General features: G+C 41.2%; 1 protein-coding gene across 3 annotated transcripts in view; it reads right to left on the bottom strand.

Moving 5' to 3' along the window:
* The window catches only part of Fhip1a (FHF complex subunit HOOK interacting protein 1A), a 208,526-nt gene that overhangs the window by 114,327 nt on the left and 73,949 nt on the right, over positions 1–20,250 (bottom strand). For 2 of the 3 annotated variants that reach the window (XM_038348346.1, XM_038348344.1), the window contains exon 3: positions 3,456–3,564. The gene's annotated coding sequence lies outside the window, so the exon portion shown is untranslated. The remainder of the gene's footprint in view (positions 1–3,455; positions 3,565–20,250) is intronic. The other variant, XM_038348345.1, reaches the window with a different exon arrangement.

Genomic DNA, 20,250 nt, shown 5'->3' with positions numbered 1-20,250 from the left:
CAGGAAAATAGGAGACGTGCTGATTGAGGGAATACACAGCAATCAACAGGCAGCTGTGATTTTCCCGCTTTCTACCTGGTCGCATCTCAACTGACTTCCCCTGGGAGAGCTCTAAAGAGAAACTCAGAGAGGTTCCCACTGTTGCCTTGACAAAGGAAAAATGTTTCTATCATAAGAACCAAAGTCTACAAGAGCTAGTTCCAGGACAGGCTCCAAAGCCACAGAGAAACCCTGTCTCGAAAAAACAAAAAACAAAAAACAAACAAACAAAAAAGAACCAAGGAGAGATTAGTTTGAATCCAGATTGTCTGATCACACTGGAACATACCTCAAAATGTTTAAACCAATACCACAAAACTACCTGTTCTATCTTAAACTATCTCATGAGTTAATCTGAGCTGGGTCCAGGTTAGGGCTGTCCTCATGCCTTCTACCCACAGGGATCCAGAAACCATGTCAGCATCGAAAGACGGAGTGAGCACTGGGAACAGAATGCGGCTCCTCCATTCATGCTACTGGTTTATTTCATGCCAGTCATAGAAAAGACAAGAAGAAGAAATGGGGGTAGTCCTCCAAAAGATTCTGTTATATTGGCAATAGGTAATAATCAAATAAATGTTTGATCCAAAAAGAGTTTTTACTTGGTTAAGAATAATTGACATGCCCAGAGAGTAACTCTCTAAGCACTGACCAATTAAAAGGCATATGTAAAGTCTGCAGAAGGGATTCTTATGCAGCTTTCTGTGCACTGTCCAAGATGCAGTCTCTGCATCCTGTGTGCCCATACCTAGCTTAGCACACGTTGTCTAAGTAGTAGACTTTGAATAGACTGTAGGGTTGACTAAATGATTTATTAAAACTACAGTTTCCAGACTGGTAGTCCTTCTACCACAGAAAACAATTTTATTATGGTAAACATAAGAAATCACATTTAAAAACATTGGCATATAATTATTTTACTATTCATACAGAAAATAGGTGGAAAATATTAAATATTTACCAAAAATAAAGGTTTCTCTCTCAAAACCCATCTTCCCCATAGAAAAACATCACGATACTGAAAATGAGATCTAGGGTGGCCTTCTGTGGCAAATGTCTCCTCTAAGTGGATAAATGCTCACATAAAGCAGCCAAACATTTACAAACACTTCACACAGCACTATAATTTTATATATATATACCCACATAAAATAAAAGCATCTACCTTGGGGATCATTTATGCAGCTAAATGCCTTTCTGGTTAGCACATAAAAAAGCTTAAGACAGAGAACTGTTCACATCTGACAACACACACAGGGTGAATTATGGGCGCTGTTCAGTTTCTATAATTGAGTGAATGCCTTTAGACAATTGGTCAAATATTCACCTCTTATTCTCAGTCAGCAGACATGCATGCAAATGCATGTATATTTATAAAATATTATGAGACCCATGGAGAATAGTAAGCTTCAGGAAAGTCCTTCCTCTGAGGGTTTTGGGTTTTATAATTCTCTAACGACTTTGGTTGTTACATAAAAGAAACAATATAAAAATGGTATATAAAAGCTGCTATGGCTTAAAAAGGTGTCTCCCCCCCCCAACGGCCCATGTGTTAAAGGCTTGGAACCCAAGATGATAAGACCTTTAAGAGGCAGGGTCTTCTGAAAGGGCCATAGGTCATTGGGAGTATGCCCTTGCAGAGATGTGCCTGGTCTATTTCTCTTCCTCCTTATCTTGGATTCCTGGTTCCTGAGGCAAGCAATCAGCACTAGTGATGATATGGCCCCCATTTTTGCCACCCAGCACTTCTATCAGATGCCCAAAGCAATGGCTCTACCCAACCTTGGATTGGAATTCCTGAAAGCAGAAATCAAAACAACACTTTAATAAATGTTTTTCTCTACATAAGTTACATTTATCATTTATTTCATTACAGAGATGGAAAGCTGACTAGCCAGGAGCAAAGTAAACCGTCCTCTCCCAGACAGCAAGAGCGTCATGGGTTCTGATCACAGCCTTCTTTCTCCTTTCTTGTAAAGAGCAGGAACTCTCATTTTCTGCAGAAATAAAGATGAGACTGTACTGCATAAAGCTAAGTACAACAATGCACTTATAAATATTTGCCTTGGATTTTGTATATAAATTTTTCTTTTCAGATATCAATAGCTAAACAGATATATATACTTCAAAATTGTCCATAGATTTCATGTGACTTATAGAACAGTCACCTGTATAATAACAATTAAAAATGGTGCAAGCCAGAGAGGCGATATACAAACACTCACTGTGCAAACAAAGACCTGAGTGCGGTCCTCAGAACCACAATGGAAGGAGAGAACCAAGTCCTGGAAGCTGTACTCTGACCTCCACACACATTCCTATACTCACACACATACATTATACATACAACATATACGCAAAAATATATTTATAAATGGTACAAGACCATCAAAGAACAAATATGGAGCAGAACAGGGTGCCCCCAAAATAAACCTCCTCCTACAAAATCATGATTGTCTCAAAGTCACTAGCATAATCCAACACTAGATAAAAACACTGGAATAACTAGAAACCTTGACTACTACCCCACCTCATTTGGAAAAGCTAATATAAAACGGAGAGGTAATATAAATGAGAATATAAGTGATGGAACCATAAAGCTGTTGGTGAAAAATGAAGGAAAAATGATGTGGGAGAGGCAAAGGTTTCCCAGGCTACAGAACTAGGCGATAGCTTGTGTGCCACCAACATGCAGATGCTCATTGACAGCGTTCTTTAGAAAATGATGAGGCCAGAATGGAGACAAGAGGTTGAAAGTACAGGTAGACAAGGGCTTTCTAAATAGGAGTTCTACTGCTCAGGAAATAAGGCCAACTATGGACAAAAGACATCTCATAGAATTAAAACGCTCCTGCACAGTGGAAAGAGCTAGTCAGGACATGAGACGGTTCACAGAACAGGAGAAAAACATTGCCAGCAGACAGAAGATTGATTATTATCTACAACATACAAGGAGCTCAAAAGAACTAAAGAAGTCAAATAACATAGACAAAAGAAATGAGCTGAAGACAGTTCTCAAAAGAAGACGTATACATGGGCAATAAACATGAAAAAATGTTCAAGCTTACTAACAATCAGAGAAACACAAAGTAAAATTGCATTGAGATTCTCTCTCACCCCAGTCAGAATGGCAGTCATTAAGAAAACAGTGACAAATGCTGACAGAGATGCAAAGGGACTTTCATATGTTGCTGATGAGGTGGTAAATTAGTTCAGCCACTATGGAAATCAGTGTGGATATTTCTCAAAAATAAACTAAAAATAGATCTACCATATGATCCAGCTCCACCACCCCTAGGAATTTGCCCAGAGGAGTCTGAGCCAACCTACAACAGAGATACACACCGGTGTTTATTAGATCCAGCACAGGGGCCCAACAACGGAGGAATGGATAAAGAATGATACCCAGTTCTTACCTGTTTCACAACTGGTTTGCTGACATCACTGCTTGAAGCCCTCACAGCAGAATTCAAAAAAACTGAATATGCAATGAGAGCCGCTGAACCAACTTCTGCCACCACTGCTCTGAAATAAAAAAAAAAAAAGATGTAGTTTTAATTTCATTGAAGAAGAATCAGTTAAAGCCTTCAGCTCATCAGAATGGAATTCTCCACGCTAATAACTACATGGTATCTTAACTGGCAAGCCTGCTGCTGGGTTAAACTGATGTGCAATTTAATATGTCACAAGTGTTTGGATCATAGATTTGTATCTGACATGTCACTTTCTATGTCTCCTCCTGAATCTCTAACAGGAAACAAGATTCAGGTACTAACACAATGTATGCTGGAGACAGTACTGTACAGCATCAGGTCACCTACTGCTGGTTATGACAGCGTGGAGCCTTCACATTCTAACAGGAAACAAGACTCAGGTACTAACACCATGACAGTGGTGTATAGAATCAGGTCGCCTACTGCTGGTTATAACGGCGTGGAGCCCCCTCATCATCCAAACCTGTCCATCTGCTATTTTGATTGTTTTCATTGCTCTGTTTTTACACTGTTCTCAGTCAACTAATACTTAACACAGGGAGAGAAATGTCTGAGATTGCAGAAGGAACTTTAAATGAACTGGTTAAACACAGTCTGTGTTCCCTAACAGATACATGCATGGCTGAAGGGCCTAGTTAAAAGAAATGTTTCTATAAAAACTGTTGGTATGGACTTGAAGTTTCCAATCTACTATGATGCTATGTCTCCATTTCCAAAGCATTTTCCAGAAGGACCACAGAGAAAGGCATAGCACACACCACCTACTGATGAGCCAATAAAAAGGTTAGGTGATGAACCAATGGAGCATCGAGTAACAAAGTAGTCTCTCTGTGCACTCAGTGTAAGAACGCAGCAACAAAAATACCAACGGCAATAACCCATACTCTACTCCGAAGCACACTCAATGTAAGAACACAGAAACCCAAATACCAACGGCAATAACCTATACTCTACTCCAAAGCACACTCAGGGTAAGGACACAGAAACACAAATACCAAAGACAATAGCCTATACTCTACTCCAAAGCACAGTTGTAGATTGGTACCTTTCCAGTGCAAATGTACATTTTTTCCTAAGCAACATCATTTAAATAATATAGTGGGGCACATATTTTGAGAGGTTCTATATACAGGCATTTTCTAGAAGGTGTAGATATCTGCTCTAATTTTTATATAAAACGTAAAAGACAACAGTGAAATAGTTACTTCATTGCCTTGTTATGACTGAAGTCTAATTAAATAAGAAGGTTGTAAAATGTGATATCTTTGTGTATACACTGTATGTGTAGTTCTCAAAATAGGTATATGCCCTGGCCTTTGTTTATACAGGTCTGAATTTGAAATTGCATTATAAATACATATACTTTATTGTTCTAAGTAAAGAATTTTATGCACTGTAAAGACAAACAGGTAAAGGAGAGCAGTGGGTGGCCCTGGGAAGACAAACACAGCCATCGCGCATTTAATGACTGTTTTAGCTCGACTCACGGGGAGCAGTGTACTTGCCTACTGGTTAAGGGACAAAGCACCGGCTCGCCCCTAGATTTACCTAGGCTTCTGTAATTATAAGTTTGGACTAAACAGAACAGATTGCTTCCATCTGCCAAGAGTGTTCCTTGCAGGTGCTGCAGTCTAATGAAGACTGCACCATCAGGGAGGGCAGCAAGGCCTCCTTCCCTGCTCTCCACAGCACACGGTATGGGCCTCCTCCACAGCTTTGTACACTGTTGGTCAAAGACCCCCCCCACATAAAGCTCAACTTGGTATTTCCAAGAAAGGAGCGTGTACTACACTTACGGAACAGTAAGTAAATGCTAAGTAAATAAAACAATCAAGAAACAGTATTTCAAGACCTCCAGCAAGGACTCTCACATTGAAATCCTCTCTTCACTCCATTCTGCCATAGCTGGACTATAACCACTAGCACCCAACACCTTTGAGCTCCCTACTGACATTACCTGAAGAACATTTTAAAATTTTCAATTTCTCATGAAAAGCAAAAACATTAGGTCACTAAAATCCACTCCATAGTTGGAGATGCCTTGGAAATTAGAGGGAGGTTATTGATCATACCCCATTCCCTCCCTCCAGCCCCCTGACCCATCACCCTGTGAAGAGCAAGGCCCCTAGGACAAAATAGTGTAACAGTGAAGCCAGTTTAGAGTGTGTGCATAGGAATCCTCCATCCTATTTTAGCAACTTTACTGCAAATCTAAAATTATCTCAAAATAGGAAAGTGTTTCTGTCAGCGATGACAGGCAGGACCCCAGGCCACATACGAAAAGAGGAAACGAAAGGAAGCTGGCAGATTTAGGAACACAAAAAAGCAGAGGCTTAAGAAAGACCAGGTCTCAGTTTCCATTTTCCAACTTTGTCAGGGACCAGACAGGCTTCAACAATCCTTCCCATTGTAATGAAACTCTTGGACCTCCCCAAAAGCCCCTGCCCTGCAAAGAAACCGCTCTTCAGTCAAAATAACATTTCCAACCCAGACCTTAACATGCCTGGCAGAGACAAAGAACGTACCAAAAATAAATCTTTTAAAAACGTATTTATACCTACAAGCACAAGTGCCTTAGAAGAGTAACTATGCTATGCTATGCCATGCTATGCTATGCTATATTATGCTATGCTATGCTAATTACACTACACCTAGGTGTATACTACACCACAATACAGTATTGGAAAATGATTCCAGGAGCACGGAGTAATAATGGCACACCCTGCATGCTAGCCTTCTGAAGGCCACCATTATTCTTGCGCCAACCACTATTTACTTGTTTGTCAGTCGAGAATGACAATGGAGGTAAATTTCACACTTCACACAAGAATGCACTTGCAAATGCTGCCCTGGGTCTCAAGGGCACAAGTCACATCTGCTAGTGTATTTTGTACCATCCCTGGCTCAGTGCCCCATGAAGGTAAAGAGTTTAATAAATGCTTCCAGCGAGTCAGCTTTCTTCCCAGCTCATTTACTTTCCTCAAGTAAAATTTATTAAGTATTAATTTGTACAAGGTTAGCCCTATGCTAATGCTGTTTACATTGTTCCCAAATAGTGTTAAATATATACCTCAGAGAAGACTTCCCAAAAACTCCAGAGGAGAAACCGCTGTAAGGGTTGCCTACATTTTCCTGAAGTGTGGGGAGGGGGGTGATGTTTCAGGACTGTTTCTCCAAACTCATGCATAATTTCTAGGGAGAGCTCACTGGGGAGGCAGGAGGATTAGGAGAGCAAAATAGTGGAGAAACAGACTTTTCCAACATTTGAGCTGCTCAGGCCAACCCGGAGAGTCAACCTTACTTTGTTAGAGGACTCTGTGGGCTCTGATACCAAATTATTAATTTGGGGTTAGTCTATGAGTCTAAGCCTTTCAAGGGTACAAACATCAAACACTGAGCCACAGAGCTTCTCTACCAAGTCCACCGTTGAATTTCTGGTTCAGTCAAAGGTTCTGGATTAATGGTATGCTGCTGATCACCTAGACAGTACATACAAGGCAGCAAGTTCTTTCCCACCCCTTCACCCAAGCTCCAGCCTGCGGCCACAGCAATAGCAATTAGCCTTCAGTTCAATGTTCTGATGAGGAACCTCTAGATTGCCAGACCTGGCAAAAGGTTAAGGACTCCAAAACCACAAAATGAGATAACACTGGCCAATGGTCAGACCCTGGTGCACATCACACCAGACTGCATGGAGGCAGGGCCCCCGAGGTGCATATCAGCACTAGACTGCATGCAGGCAGGGCCCCCTTAGGTACTGCACCTGCTTTGTCTTTCTTACATATCAAGTTCCCAAGAGGTTGTTTTTCATTGGTAAGGGCTGTGTCTCTGAGATAGTCTGGGAGTTAATTAAAACTGAGTTCTCAGAAGCAAAGACCCACGTAAATCAGGAAATGCAGTTTGTTACATGGCCCCTGCTTTCTCACCTCAGCTCCATCTCTGCCTCTCCCTGACCTTCTGAGCACCCGCCTAGATGAGAGCTTCCTTGCTGCTTGGTCCTCCTACGCCACCTCCTCCAGCCTTTGCCTCAAAACAGCCCTTTCAGGCTTTGCATCTAGATTCTGCCTTCCTTTGAATCTTTCAGACTCTTAAATATCTCAGGAAACAAAGAGCTCAATACTACTCCTGTGTCCAAGATCTGCAACAGTTATCTTCTTCTTAAATAATATATGACATGATCTCTCTGAAGAATACTAGCTTGTACTTTGCTTTTCGGGGCCAGATGCCCTCTAGCTCTGTGATGCCTCTTTTTCTTCGAGGCAGAACTGGTTCTCAAAGTGTTCTCAAACTCAGCGAGGAGCAGTGCTCTGGGACACTGGGACCTTCAGAGCAAATACCAGGACTGGTGGGGCAACTCAGCAGCACGACATCTGCCTAGTATGTTCCAAATTCTTGGTTTCTCTTCTGGTTCCAAAATTAACTGGTTAATTAGTAATCATAGGTGCCCTTTTGTTTATTTAATACCCTGGATTTATTTAAAAGCTGAACACAGTGCCACATGCATATGGTTGAGTATCTGAGGATACTCAAGAAGCTGGCCCAAGAAGGATGCTTGCATTCAGTATCCAAGGCCAGTAATATCAAATACTAATCAACACATATTGAATGGAAGGATATGATAAATATCTAAATATTTATTTCAGTAATGTTAATTATATTATTGGTATGTAGCATATATAATTAAATAAATATTAAGATATTTAATATAGAGCATATATAATTAGATAAATATTAAAGATATAAAGATATTAAATGGGGTTACTAACTTTTTAAAGTTTCTTCTAAAGTATCTAGTCTCTTTCTCATAGGGTATTGTCTCTTGAAAACTCAGATGTGGCTATTCCAGGATAAAGGAAGAGCTGTTGGCACTATTACTCTGGGTAGACCCCTGATAGAATCTTCCAGCTCTTGCTTACCACTGGAAGTCTCCATTTTGCCTTAAAAGCTAATGGAATGTCATAACAGATTTCTCTCTGGAAAGATGGGATGATGTGTCTTCTTGCCTAGCAGCAAAGTCAGTTTGTAAAGAAATTTCAGACATGATTGTCACAGTTCCAAATCTCTTCCCAACTGATTTAATTGTCTTTAACTCTGAAATTCAGCACTCCCATAGGAATGTCTTTTTTTTTTAATTTGGTGGAAATACTTCCGTGATAGAGGTCATAGAAGACTCACTAGAGCCTTGCAGCCCTAGAAAATACTGTATCAACTATTCTTCCCAAAACACACACCCTTCCCCAACTTCTTACAGCCCAGGTCAGTTCCCTTCCTCCCCTTCCCTCAGCTCCAGTTGAATTCTACTTCTCAGATACAGGAAGAGCTTGCCCTTGGGTTCAAGAACATGATTTATTAATGTGTATGTGCTAGACGTTGAGACCTGATTCTTAGCCTTCTGAGAGGACCATATGGCGAAACATCCTTAAAGTAAAGTCTCTGACCAAGTCTTGGCAGCCTGTCATTCTCCTGGGTGCAGCATCATCTGTCCTGCTTTGTCAAAAGAGCCTTTCAAGTCTGACTCCTGATTCTTCCCATATCTGACTCCAAGCAGACGGAATTGGTTTGCAGATGGTCCAGAGCTCGGAAGATTATCAAATGCCTTCCCATTTTTAGAAACCCCAAATTATTCAGTGCTAGTCGCAAAGTATGAAAGTTTTATTTGTGGCCACTCCGTTTTTGTTATCAATGCCCTTGAACAACGGACAGTTTTGTTGTCGGCCCACAGCACGCTGAGACAATGAACACACTCCATTGTGTGCACACCAGGGCATACTGGAGCAGGGTCATTTCCCCGTCTCAAAACAGCCATTACACGGTTGGTGTCGGCGCACGCTTTCAACACAGTTAAAGAATTAAAGGGCTGCTACCCTGAAACATTTGCTTTACTACATTAACTTCACATTCTCGTCCTAAAACTGTATCAGGCCCGTTCTGTCGCTCTGCGTTTGTCCCTTATTTGCCTTTGAAGGAACCAGGAAAAGTTGTAACTTTACTAACATCTTAGAAAGTGGAAGAAACGCTGGTTTCTGACACACTTATCCAATTCAGGTTCCATTTAGTCGGTGCTCCCCCAACCCCAAGGTTCCTGGATATATTAAGGTTCAAAGTTCTAACTACTTTATTGTGGCAATGCCACAGAATTATTAACTAGAATTCTACTCAGATATACTTTAAGCATAACACAGGAAGGTCCCCTGAGTGTGTGAATCTCAGACTTAAAGGGCCTAAAGATAAGAGTGCACCACATTTATTTATTTATTTATTTATTTATTTATTTATTTATTTATTTATTTATTTGAGACAGGGTTTCTCTGTGTAGCTGTGACTGTCCTGGAACTCAGTTCACTCTGAGACCTGGCTGACCTCAAACTCAAAAATCCACCTGCCTCTGCCTCCCAAGTGCTGGGATTAAAGGTGTGCACCACTACCACCCAGCTTTCTTATGGCTATATTTCATCAACTATGGGTAACCCAGACAGGGAACTACTGATACCAAGTCAGCCTCACCAATAGTAACTAAAGTTTAACTATTTAAAAACTACTTCACTCGATCTAGTAAGTCTCCTTAGGTATTTTCAAAATAAATGCCATTGTATACCTCTCTCAGGAAAAAAACAAAGTCTCTCAACTCACTTTCCAGGCTTCATGAAGGGACTCGTCCCTGCCTCAAATGACTCAGGTCTGACTCTACCATCAGGATTAAAGACCAATGGGCTCTGGATAGGGACAGGTTAAGCATGACCCAATTCAGAAAGTGAAACATGTGGTATCTGCAGAGGGGGTTCCGGAGAAGCTTTCCAGTCCCAAAGAATGGACAGGACTTAGTCTACTCCTAGACATACTGAAGCCATTTTGCAATTCTGCCAGGGGCCAGCCTCAGAGAAATGCACAGAAGGCAAAAGGAAGGAGAGGGTATTTCCTTATGCCTGTAAAGTCAGCCAGTCCTAAAATCTAGCATAGAAATACGTTACAAGTCACAAAGTCCTTTAAGTTAATGAACAGGGGTGGAGTGCTCTGACTTTGTAGTGACAGACATGGCAAAGATACTTACCCAGAATGATCACATTGGACAGTTGATCATGAATTTAAAAAGTTGATTCCTCAGTAGTGCTATAAAAATTCTATGAAGGTTATTTTCATTTTAGCATATCAACATATATTCACAGCTGCTGATTTTATGTAGGAGTTGTTTTGATAATTGGTACTGATACCATCTTTCTATCATAAAACATACTTTCATAGTTTAATAGACTGATAACTTTAATGTAGATTATAGCTACCTTAATATGCATACAGAATCCTTATAAAGTTTCTACAAGTTTTACAGTGACTTATGGTTGTATTATCCACATACGCTTAAAAAGCAATTTTTGTTGGCACGTTCTCAAAAAGTTTTTCTAAAGTGTTAAACTTCATTTACTGAGAAGCATCTTTTTGCTCTTGTCTTTAATTGATTCATATAATATTTAGCCAAATTAACTTATACTATTAAGCAAAATTCGCATAGATATACAAAGAGCAGATTGCCAGTGAATATAAGGCCTGAGTAGACGAGCTCTAGAAAGGTCTGCTCGCTCAGCCAGGTCGCTAATATCACAGCACGCTGTGGGCAACCTTCTTAAGGAAACAGAGCTGCGTTGATTGTGAAAGCTGATTACTCAGTTCCCATGCTGCCTTTGCTGAGTGAATGTAGTTCTCACAAAGAAACTTCCTTTTACAGCAGGTGGAGACCATTACAGAAAGACACAGCTGGACAAGATGCAGAGGACAGCTGACCACAGGCTGTCTAACACTAGTTGATTAATCTGCAGTACAACCCCTAAACCTAAGGAACATTGTAGATCATGTGGAAAGACTGTAACAGCCAAAAGACCATGGCGTTTGCTCCAAGAATAGTGTTGTCTATATGAGAGGGACGCGGCGTCCATGAAATCTCAATGTTACAGATGCCTAAACAAGACTTGTAAGACGGTATCACCAACCGACACATCAATGTGGATGGGGAAATCCCACAAGGCCCCGTCCCTAGACGAAGTGCTATCGGCAATGAAAGATTGATGTTAAGGGAAGGAAGAATCAGTCTTCCCCAGGGATAAGCCCCTGAGAAGTGATCCAGTCTTACATGGCCATTCCTATACAAATAGACAACTGAGCAACACAAAATAAACGCAGCAGGCTGTGTTTATAAATTGTGTGTGTGTGTGTGTGTGTGTAACAATAATAATTAAAGAATAAAAGACCACGAATTTTAAGTGGGAGTTGGAGTGAGGAGAAAGAGGGTAGGGGAAATGTTGTGAATTAGTAACTATATGAAATTCTCAATAAATAATATTTTCCATTTTTATTAGTTTTAATTAAACCATAATTATATCATGCTACCACTTCTTTTTTTTTCTCTCCAACTCCTTCCATGCACCACTCCTTGCTTCCTCTCAAACTCACGATCTCTTGGTGTGTGTGTGTGCACATATATTCCTAAATATATAAATATCCATTCAGTCCTTCCTGTGTGTGACTGATCATCTGGATAACCGACTGGGGGTTCTTCCCTGAAGAAGACTGTTCCTCCTACTATCAGCAATTGTTAGAGGCCTGCAGTTCTTCCTCTAGGGTTGGTCCTGGGGAAGAGCTTCCCTGTCCATGTTAGTATGTCTGCTATCAAGTCCTTCCTTGTTCAGATCTTGTTTAGGCTGTTGTGTTATTGACACTTCGTGAATATAGTTTCCAAGGCATTTCTAGGAGACACAACCTCACAGCTGACTTCCTGGTCCTCTGGCTCTTACAATGTTCAGCCCCTTTTCCATGCCCTCCCTGAGCCTTCAGTGCAAGAGTTGTTACAGGCACAGTAGTGGAAGCTGAGCAATACACGATCATTGTTCTCTTCAGTTGAATTGGTTGTGCTTTTCTGTAATGCTCTCCATCCCTTGCAAACAGGTCTGATTAGACAACTGTTGGTTGGTTGCTGCCGAGATAGGTGTATCACTATTGCACCCTCAGGATTACCCTGCCGTGCTGGCTGTTGTTTTCGCTCATAGGCATGACAACTTGGTAGGACTGTTGCTTGCTCCCCTCCCTGCAAGTTTGCACAGCATCTTCTGGTACTATGAGAGCTAGTCATCAGGGGAGGAGGCTTTCAAATCAAATCGAGTTCAGATCCTCTGCATCCTGGCTTCAAAGAGCATGGTGTCATCAGCAGTAGAATCTTATCTTCAGCCTCTGGGAAGCCATCAAGGGCAATAGCAACAGCCTATAATTCTTGGGGAGTCTCTTGGACTCCCCTGAAGAATAAAGGGGGCTTCTCATGCACAGTATTGGGTTTTCATTAGATAGTCTATGGATCCTGAGGGGTGTATGGTCAGCCCAGACTAGACAGACAGACATGATTTATAAATATTTTCTCTCATCCTATAGGTTGTTTTCTCACTTTCTTGATGCCTTTTGATGCACTGTGGTGGTTTGATTAAGAATGGCCTTCATAGGCTCATAGATTTGAATACTATTAGAAGGTGGCCTTGCTGGAATACTTGTTGGAGTATGTCATTGTGGTGGACTCTGCGGTTTCAAAAGCCCAAGCCAGCTCTTCCTGCTGTCTACAGAACAAGATAGACAGTTATAGTCACAGAGAAGGCCATCTGCGGGTGTCAGCTGGGAAGAGAGAATGCAGAGCAGTCATTCGATGGGGACTGAGGATTCATAAGGAGGAATAGAAAGCTCTGAAACTAGAAAGGCAGTGGCTGCACACCATTACAAACACACTCGGGGCCACTGAGTTTTCCATCTGAAGCGGATTACCTATCCTGTATGGCGTCTACCTGCATCTAAAAGGAAGAACAGTCTGTCACTGAAAGTGTATCTCTCTAAGTCAGCCGTAGCATCAGAGCTTCAGATAAGCACAGTGTTGCATGTGCAGGTAGGATGGATCGCTTCTACTAAACTTCACTCTACATGTGCTTGGCTTGAACTCAGGGACGTAACCAGGAGCAGCTGTGTGTAAACCACTATTGCAATGACTGGATCACCGTTCTGATCATCACTGCCAGACGACTGTAGAGATGCATGTCTCTCCGACCTCAGTTCCTAAAAGGTTCTCTCAATGGTATGTTGGAAAGGCTGTGTACGCCATGAATATGGTCACATTACAGGTATCCTTGGAAGCTATTCTGCTCGGTCACTTTCCTCCAATCTCTGGAGTGGGCATCAGGGCCTTGGACCTGGCGCCTTTGAGAACCAAGCATCTGAGCTCACTGGGAAAACACACCCAGGGCACCCAGTCAACTGTGACTCATATGGCCTGAGTTAGAAAGAATGAATTTCGGAAGATGACTTCCTTCTTGTGTGTTTGAACTGGGAAGGAAAGAGAAGAACCAGAATAAAATAACACACTCAGCCATCCAGTTGCAGTAGGGTGGAGTAAATCTGAAATGCTGGGAGCATTTGTAAAGTTTGTAAACACCAAAGACCCAGGAGCTGGCTCCCCTCAGGAACCCTACTCTCAGGGCCATGTGCAGCTCTGGCTCCTGCGCTATGACGCTGAGATTTGAGTTTATGTCCACAGCACATCCTGAAATAGGAAGCCTATGGACCCTACTGTAGCACATTCTCAAGGGGATCAGGCTATAAGGAGACACAGGAACAACAGGGAAATAAAAATGAATGTCATGCTACTGACCTTAACAGAAAGTAGAAACCCTCTCTCCAGGTTTAACTGCAGTGCCTCTGTGCAATGCTAAGATGACCTACCACTAAAGTAAGGATGTAAAAACAAATTCTTTAATTTCCTTACAAAATATTGCATCAATTTCCCATCCATGATTACACTATTTATCATAAACCTTAATCTGAAATTATCTCCTGTCTAAATCCTTCCCCTTTCTTAATTTAATTGTTTAAGATTCTGTTATTTTATGTGTATAAGTGTTTTGCCTGCATGTATGCTTGTGCACCACATACATGTCTGGTGCCAACGGAGGTCAGAGAAAGGCATCGGAGGCCCCGGCACTGGAGTTCAGATGGTTGTAAGCTGCCTTGTTGCGCTGGGAATCCAGTCCAGGCCCTCTGCAAGAACAGTGCTTGTAACCATTGAGTCAACTCTCCTGTCCCCTGCCTCAGAAAGCTAATACCGCCTGTCAGGACGAGCCTCTAATGTAGTTATTCTCCCCAAACCATCACATAATTTTATCATTTCTATAGTGGTTCAATTATATGGATGTTTTAATGTTGGCATACATTCACTCTATAAACTAGCACAGTTGACCAGATTTTTAAAATGACTCAATAAACTTTTGCTTCCTTTCTCATTTTTCCAGCCTCCCTCGCCATTAAAGGCCCAATGCATGCAATTTTGTTTATCAGGAGGAACAATTCTTTCATTGCACTTTGGGAAAATGTATGTCTGTTAATGCACAAGAGCATATGACAAGTTTAAATGAGATAGTTCTAAAACCACATGGGTCAAAGAAAAGAACCTCAAGAGAATTTTTTTTAAAAAGATTTTGAACTAAATGAAAAAAATTACAAAATCTGTGAGATGCAGAAGTAGCACTTAGGAGGAATTATAGCATTGGTGGCATTGAAGGAACATCACATCTGTGAAGAAGAAATGACTAAAACTGAGGGGCTAAGTAAGCAGGAGAGGAGAAACAATAAAAACTCAACAGAAATCAATAAAGCCGAACATTGAAAAACAATAAAGTCAACTAAGCCAGCAGTTCCTTTTTTGGCATAATCAATAAAATTTATAATCCTTAGCTCAGTCCCATTAGACAAAAAAGACAAAAGATAAGCACACAAATTATCAATAACATGAAAATTGGGCCATCACTGCTGACCCTCAAATCCTGAGAAAATAATAAAGGGACACTATGAACAACTCTGTCGATTTAATAGATTGCATGAAATGAACTAAGTCCTTGTAAGAAGTTCTACTAAAGCTCACATGAAGAGGAAAGATGATTCAAGTAGGTCTGTATACAGTACAAATGCTGTGCCCAGCAACCTTCCACACCAGAAAGGACCACGTACATAGAGATCCACTGGTGAATCTTACCAGACAATGAAGGAAGAAGCCACACCACTTCTCCATAATCTCTTCCAGAAAACAGAAGAGAGAATACATCCAATCTTCTATGAGGTCAGTGTTTCCTTATCAAACAAAGACAGGAAAACTACATACAAGTGTCTTTTTAGGAATGCAAAAATCGTCAAGAAAATATTAGTAAACAGAACCCAGCCATGCAGAAAACAGTGTGTGGAGTTAGCTGTAACGGTGCCTAAGGCACAGAGGATGTGACTCCAGTTTTGAGGTCATACTCACTTTGGTGTTAATGGTGACAGACTGCAGGTCTGAGCCTAAGCAAATACCTCAATGAAGTACAAGAGCCCACTACAAGCTCACAGGGAAATGGACTTCAGGATCCAGACCCTGACAATAGCTAGGATCCTGCATCTCTAGATCCCAGGTAAGCAACAGACAGCACTGTGGCCCCATGGTTTTACAAACACATTTATTTTCTACAGATTCTGGAAAACTGTTTTATCAATTTGTTTAAATAAAGAGGAGAAAATAGATCAAAAAATTTTCATTACCCATGGGATTCGTCACAGTTAATAGCAATTAATCAATTTTTTTCTGCTGGTGTAGAAAACCAGCCATACAAATGACAGCATTAAAGATTAATGGAATATTTGTTTCTCCCCTCTGCAAAATCGACTGGTCAAGGCTGGAGGTAGAGCCCAGTGATGGAGTGCTTGCCCAGCATGCATGGGGCCAGAGGTTTGATTGCCAGCACCAAACACTCAAAATAAAGCAGACCATCGGCTGAAACAATGCAGTTCGCAATCTTGTAGATGTTTAAAACCACTTTCAAAGAAAGGAACTTCATTTTTTTTTATTTGATAGAAAGAAATTCAGGGCTGGAAAGATGGCTCAGTGGGTGAGAACCCACATAGTTATTCACAACGATGTGTAACTCCAGTTTCTGGAGATCCGATGTCCTCTTCGGGCCTCCATGGGCACTAGACATACATGTGGTGCAGACCCACATGCAGGAAACATCCATACACATAAAATAAAAATAAAGAAGTATTAAGAAAAAACAAATCCACAGTCTCTCTCCACAGTTTGCTTTTAGCATTATTACAATCCTTTATGCATGTGCACATTAACACAGATGCATCTGACTACAAGACACATGCAACAAATACAGGCTAATTCTAAGATAAAACTTTAGGAATTGCCTTTTGTGTTTTAAGTAAGCACATGTCATTTGGAAATGTTCTATACATCAAAACAGCAAAGATATACTTCTTATAAATGTTTAAGTTTCTAAACTCAGGTTCTACCAACCTAAATTAAGAAAGTCTCACTCCCTTAACTGGGCAGTTTATTCTATAAAATAACTTGAATTTGGATGTTTGCATTGCCTTTATTACTGCTGAGATCACTGACATTTAAATTCTGTGTATTTTGCTACCCGTGCCAAAACTAACCCCACAGGGAGCTTCACTCCGATGCTCTTCATCATTACAAATCCATATTTGCGTAGTGGAAACTTGACGTTAACTGACAGTCATTGCAGCCCACATCCCTGAGATACTTGGCGTGGAGGCGGCAGTACTTCCCAGTGCCATGACAATCTGTCAGCTAAAAGGGCTCTCGATGCAAGGCACACAGCGGTGTACCCATGGTGGGCAAGCTACTGAAAAGTACGTAGCATCACATCCAGTCTCAGTCACCTTGTGACTGACTTCAGGTTGAACATAGTGCCTTGAATACCTTGGTAATATCACAAGCAAGATTAGGTCCTTAACTCCAGGGCCACAATAAGAAATAAAATCAGGAATGATAGAGGAGGCTCTAGCAGCAGTTACAACGAGCTAAAGACGCTCAGGTAAACTGTACCTGTGAGATGGAGATACCATCATTCCCACGTTACAGTTGAGGAAACTTGCTCCAAATGACAAAGGAAGAAACCAGAACTTAAACACAGCAGGCCGTCTCCTAAGGGTACCTAAACACTTCAGTTTTTGTTACTTGAGTAAAATGGTTGACCTTAATTCAGTTCTACAGGAAAATATATTTCTGTATGTCTATTAACCTAATAACAAATAGAAATTAGTAGGCTCTATCTGTTACTTAGCAGTTGTTTTATTTAGTTACTGTCATGTCAAACTGGACCTTTGGAGGCCCAGAAAAATAAAAATAAAAACTGGCCACCAGGTTCCCATTGTTGCCGATTAAAATTTTCTACGTGGCCCTTTCCTTTCTCGGTATAAATTTTTAAATTTCTCCGTGTCCTCTGGCCATTTTCTACACTGGCGATTACAAGTCATTAAAACTGCCTCTCATCATGGCCTCATAGTGACCATCAAGTCCTTCTGCCACCTGAAATAGCTGGAAGTCTATAACCAGTAGCAGGGGCTGCTCTAATGACTTCCAATCAATCAATATGAAGAAAATGAAATCCTGTGGGAAAGGGAAGACATTCCACGTAGCATGCACAGGATCCTGGCCATCGATAATTGTCAAAATTAGGACACTGAAGGAAAGGAGAGATGCAGAAAGCAGCAGCTGCAGCGTCCAATGGCTAGACTGACACCGAGCGCATTTAGTCTGCACTATTGATACTGAGAAGGGGGAAAACTTTTTTCTTTTTTTTTTCCTTCTTTTTTTTTTTTTGAAATAGAGTCTTACTATGTAGCCTAGACTGGCCAAAAACTCACCACATAGCCTGGGCAAATATTCTGTCTCAACTTCCATGTGCCAGAAGTATAAACATGTACAACGATGTCTAGCAAGAAAACGTATTCTTACACGGTAAGGAAATTTTTTCCTGGGACAAACAAAATAGGTGTCAAGATTATTTATGGCAGCAAAGAAGAGAGGAGAGGAAGGGGGAGAAAGAATGAACAAAGAGGGAGAAGAGGAGAGAGAATGAGAGAAAGAGAGAAAGGGAGAATGAGGGGTCAGTAGATGGAAAAGGACTAAGAGAAGACATGGAAGATAGGGAGCTCCTGATGAAGCAGGATTTTGATTGAAAACAGGCCAGAGTGGTCAGATATCAAGGGCAAAAAATGAGAAATGTGATCAAGTATCAAGGGGGAGAAGGAGTTCACTAAACAGACTCAGCAAGATTCTTGCTAGAACTTGGCTGGGCGAGAGCCGAGATAAGAGAGATTAATTAGCCACTAGGGCAAGACAAGCAAAGGGCTCAGGAACCTGAGTGCAGTCAAGGAGAGCGTTATCTCTGTCAACATTTTAGATCAAATCACTCTTGGCTGTAAGGCGTCATTTTATTCATGGTACAGTGGCCTCTTTCACTGGCACACATGTAGACACACACACTCTCATACAATGACACAGAACACATCTGAACACATTGCCAAATATCCTCTAGATGCACAATCTCCCACAGAAGACACTGCTGCTTTCGGTCAGAGTTGACAGGCTTTCTCCATACACAGAAAGGCAGGAAATACCTGTTTCTGCAGTTTGCATTTTCCATGCCTTGGCCTTCTCAGTTGCTATGTCATTGAAAAATAAGATAGATGGCTGGTCAGATTAGGCTTCTGGGCAATAATTCAACACAACAGCATCCCTTTCTCAGACAGCCTGTGGGAAAGGAGTCTAAAGAATTCCCACAGACCTTCCTGGATATATCCGAAACCTTGCATTCTTATTTCTAGTTCCCTAAATTCCCAGATAAATCTTGTTGGCATGGAATCTGGTCTGTTACTAACTGACAGCATTTGGGGTTATATTTAGAATTTTTATGCTCTTTCCTTATCTCTTGTTCTGTAACATATCTCTAAAATTTCTCTATTTCTGGCAACAGGCAAATAAAGTGGGTCACTGGGACACCCTATCGTCTTTCACGGTCTCACACGCAGCTCACCACACGCCACGACCCCTCAGCTTTGCCTCTAAGGCAATTATATATTCACATACTAATAGGATTATCCTAGAAATTATGACATGGTAATCCTGGTAAAGGGTACACAAGACACCACTACTGAACGTGAAATTTTAAACTTCACAGTGCATTTATGTCCAATGGCTTCAAGAAATACCTCAACAACAAAGTAAAAAAGGTATCAGACTTTTTTTTAAATTTCAAGTTACTGGGTTCCATAAGGGACATCTAAATGACTAAGAAAAAAAGGTCTCTTTGAAAACACAGGTGTGTGGGGGGAGGATGTCTAATAGGTAAATCAGAAGCCGTATAGACCTTTCTGCCATGCATGGACTCTTCTTTGATTAAAATATCAACAAAACATTTCAATACAAAGGCTCGTGTCTGTAGTCCCAGCTACTCAGGAGGCTGAGGCAGGAAGACAAGAATACTTCAGCCCAAGACTGAGCAACACAAGATCTGGATCCTCAATCTCATTCTCTCTCACCCTCCCTCCCTCTCCCTCTCTCCACCTCTCAATCTCTACTTCTCCCCTTCTCTCTCCCCCTCCCTCTCTCCTCCTCCCTCTCTCTCCCTCTTCCTCTTTCCCCTTTCCTCTTTCCCTCTCTCTTCCTCTGTGTGTGTGTAAGAGAGAGAGACAGACAGACAGACAGAGAGAATATATATTCTCTCTCTCTCTCTCTCTCTCTCTCTCTATATATATATATATATATATATATATATATATATATATATATATCACTATGCAGGCCTGTTGGCCTAGATCTCTGTAGAGCATCCCAGTCTCCGACTCAGAGAGATCCACTTTC

This window comes from Arvicola amphibius, chromosome 11 (assembly GCF_903992535.2).
Source record: "Arvicola amphibius chromosome 11, mArvAmp1.2, whole genome shotgun sequence".
NCBI lineage: Eukaryota > Metazoa > Chordata > Mammalia > Rodentia > Cricetidae > Arvicola > Arvicola amphibius.
This window is presented reverse-complemented; position numbering and strand designations above follow the sequence as displayed.